At 44.0% G+C, this 4,054-nt stretch overlaps 1 pseudogene; it reads right to left on the bottom strand.

The window, feature by feature from the left end:
- Positions 1–2,581: 2,581 nt before the first annotated feature.
- On the bottom strand, positions 2,582–2,679 carry LOC111726255 (annotated as a pseudogene).
- Positions 2,680–4,054: the final 1,375 nt, after the last annotated feature.

Genomic DNA, 4,054 nt, shown 5'->3' on the forward strand with positions numbered 1-4,054 from the left:
TTTGGTCTGAGCAATAAGGAGTTAACAGAGAATAAACAAATTAATAGCACTCCTCCTAAATCAGCAGCTTGCTCCGTGACCTTCACCAAAATGCTACACTTTACTGTCACAGGTCTCACACTTTTATCTGCTAGAGGGCGTGGCAGTGGATCAGGAGCTTAGCCCTCTCTTCCCTCTGGGCTTTCCTCCCACGGTCAAGTCAACTGCGGCTTTCTGGAGCCTTCCCTCTTAGGGTATCAGAAATACAGGTATTTGTCCTGGCACCCAGGGGTGGGCAGAGCTAGGACCAGCTTGTCCCACATGAGCACAGTGGAGGCTGCCGCTGACGGTGATATTGGTGATGGTGACAACGTGTGAGGCTGATGAGGAGTGGGAACCAACTTAATATATGTGGCACATATTTATCTCGCGTCCCTGGGGAGGGTCCGGTGTACAGGGACAGGTGCACAGAGAGGAACAGGAATGGGCTCCACTGTCCAGTGCCGATCACTGCAGTAGAGTGTGACAGAGCTTCAACAGAAGTGTCGGCAAGGGTGGCTGTGACATGGGTGCTCAGCACACTGCCTCCGAGACACCAATGCTTTTCAAAAAATGTAAATTCACAGAAAAAGTGACCCTTCCCCCAGTCAAAACAAAAAATGTAGGTGGACCTTCAAAACGTGAATGCTCAGATTCCTGCCCATTGCCCCAGGACTGCAGAGTATCTGAGGCTGGAGCCTGGGAGTGTGTGTTTACAGAAATTTCCCAGATAATTTACAAATGATCCAGTGGGATGATAAGGTCCATAAAGATGCAGCATTTGAGATGCATTTTTTAGCATCTTTTTATGCTTGACAAATCTCAGTTTCAAGTGCAAATACAGGCCCCTGGAGGGAAAGAGCTGGTGTCTCATGCTCTCTAAACGGAACTCCCACTCCCACTCCCACACAGCGTCCCCCAGGAATCAGTGATCAATGACTATGTAAAAAGGACCTTCCAAGGATTAATGATGTCTGCACACTAGGGTGGTAGCAGAGGCGAATGACAGACAGACTGTTGTGTTTAAATCATTGAGGTTGAGTTGAGAACCAAGGGTGACAAATTAGGGCTCTCAGAAGTGGGCAGAAGGACCCTGAAAGGGAAAATGGGGGTGAGGAAAGGAAAACCTGGGCCCATTTCAGGGTGTCCCACAGCCTTTACCAAGTGACACTGGGGACAGTGCAGGCCTTGTCCCCAGGGTCATAACAGTGAAAGGCATTCATTTTGATGTTCTATCACTACCGGGATTTGCTCTTAGGATGCAATCCAGTTTTAAAATATATGTGTATTTTAAACGTAAAGACGAGACTTAGTGACCTGGCAGGTTTGATATTGTAACCCCATAACCCAATAATGACACAACGGGTAAATCTTCAACTTCTCTCAGGTTTAGGTGGTTAATCTATAAAACAGGTAGCAGCTCCTGCCTTCCTCAGACAGTGTTATCAGGATCAAATAATATGTTGATAAACATATTTTGAAACGATGTTGAGTCCATTTCTAAAATATCAGCTCCAAGAGAGCAGGGGTTTTTGTTTTGCATTCACTGCCTTGTTCTGGGCCCACGGCCAACACGTTAGAGATGTCCAGACAATGGTGGGTGGAGGCTCCCGCGTCTCACCTAATGAGGAACCCCAGTGTGGGAGGGCAGGTGTGGACTTGGCCCACACCGACCTGGCTTCAGACTGCGACCTCTGCCTCTGATTGTGTGGCCCTGGGCAGTGACCGAGCACGCTTGACCTTCATTTCTCCTTTGTAACCTAGAAACAATAAGGACCCCTTGTAAGGTTGAGTTGAGGACCACAGGACATCGCATATGAAGTGCCTGGCACAGTGCCTGGTACTTACTTGATAATCAAGAGCCGCTATATGATTAACCCAAAGCTTAAGAACTGAAGGTCGGAGCAATGTACACAACAAGCACTGCATTTGGGGGTTATAAATACTTCTGACAACCTAAAGAAAATATGAAAAAACGCACACAGATATACACAGAATATGGCAGATGCTTTCTGCAATTCACTGTAAAGCTATCCATAGACCCCTAGGCATTGAATTTTTTTCAAGTAATGACTTTATTTTTTTAATATAAATATAGTCCATGCTCCTGGTAAAAATGCATACAAGGTAGAAAAATGCAAATATTGAAACAGCATATTACACGACCACAGTCTAGATACAACCAGTACTGATGCTTGGTAAACATGTTACAGGCACCTCTGTGTGGGTGTGTGTCTATATGTGTGTATGGAGCAAGAGAGAGAAATACTCTAGTGGCAGTGCCTGTGGCTCAAAGGAGTAGGGCGCCGGCCCCCTATGCCAGAGGTGGCGAGTTCAAATCCAGCCCCAGCCAAAAAAAAAAAAAAAAAAAAAAAAGAAATACTCTTGTAAGAGTGAAATTACACAATATATGCTTTTCTTTTTTAAAAATGTCTAATTAGGGGTGGCACCTGTAGCTCAAAGGAGTAGGGCGCTGGCTCCATATGCCAGAGGTGGTGGGTTCAAACCCAGCCCCGGCCAAAAAATAAATTAATAAAATAAAATAAAATAAAATTTCTAATTAAAAACATAAGAATGCTTCACAGATTTGCGTGTCATCCTTGCACAGGGGCCACTGATCTCTGTATCATTCCAATTTTAGCTGCCACAGTAAGCACCTATATCTATACTTCCTTAAATATAAAAATATTTACATTTAATTTTACATGAATTCAACAGATGGAAAGTACTGACGCAAAACTAAAGAACTTTCCAACCTTCTATCAAATGCTTTCTGTTACACACATTATTAGTTCCCCCAAAGATTCCTCTGTGGTCAAGAAAATATATCAGACAAATGTTTGAGTTGGTTCTGCTGCAAATTCTATTTCAGTTCTAGAAGTGAAGCTTGGTTCTTATTTGGGGGATGAGTCTATTATTCTGTTTATTTTTATGTCTCCTTCTTCCTCTCACCTTTCAATTTTTCTTAGTTTTTTTTTTTTTAACCTTTACTGTAGGTTTTTTTTTTTCCTTGGCCGGGGCTGGGTTTGAACCCGCCACCTCTGGCATATGGGGCCCGAGCCCTACTCCTTTGAGCCATGGGCACCGCTCCTTTTCTTAGTTTTTATTTTCAGTTTACTAAGGTGTTATCTCTTTACATTCTGTCCTGGAAACTCAAACCTCTTAAATAATTCAGTGTCTATTCTGTTAGTGAATTCTTGTCAAGAGTTTTTTTTTTCCTAGCACTTGTTCTGTTTTTTAGGAAAACAGTTTTTCGGTGGGGAGAGGCATAGTAGGTGAGGGTGTCAAGGTACAGATATCAACTATCTTATTTTCAAATGGTCCAGGGGATACAAATTATTAATACAGAAATCTTGGGCTTGAGATTAGGATGGAATTATTTGAGGAATGAGGGTGAAAGGCTGGAGCACAGACCTGCAGCTCCAGGGAGAAGCCTCTGGCTGCCAAATTTCCTGGCGAGGACCATTCTGTAGACTCCATCCTTGATCTGTTCACCAAGTCCCATGGACTCGACCACCCTCCCTGGCATCTAAGCAGTTCTAGATCCAATTTACTCCTAGACCTCTTCCTTGCACTATATTTGTTTTTCTTTTAATGGTGGTAGTCAGTGGGAAGGGGAATCTCCTCTTTTCTACAAATGACCATAAAATACACTGGAACCTCTGTAAGTTAACCACCCAAGGGACTGTAACAGGCTGGTCAACATCAGAGGTGGTCAACATAAGGACCTAGGCCTCCTGTACTGATATAACATGTGGTACGTGTCCAGTCTGTGAAAAGCAGGTCAGCTTCAGGAGGTGGTCGATGGAGGGAGGTGGTCAGTGATGGAGGGTGAACTGTATTTAGAATAAGGCCGTAAGCTTAACCTAGGCTCTGCACAGAGGTGCTAAATTAGTGCTTATTCAATATGAAAAGCTGAAGTGACAATTTAGTGTTTTATCCCCGTTTTGTCAGTGAGTGGCAAAGCTCAAGTGGCATCAGCTCCTTTTCAGCATCTATTGGGGAAGGATCTGGGGTGTGAAGTGAGGTAGGAGGG

Source organism: Otolemur garnettii, unplaced genomic scaffold (genome assembly GCF_000181295.1).
Source record: "Otolemur garnettii isolate 467f Iridium unplaced genomic scaffold, OtoGar3 scaffold00058, whole genome shotgun sequence".
Taxonomy (NCBI): domain Eukaryota; kingdom Metazoa; phylum Chordata; class Mammalia; order Primates; family Galagidae; genus Otolemur; species Otolemur garnettii.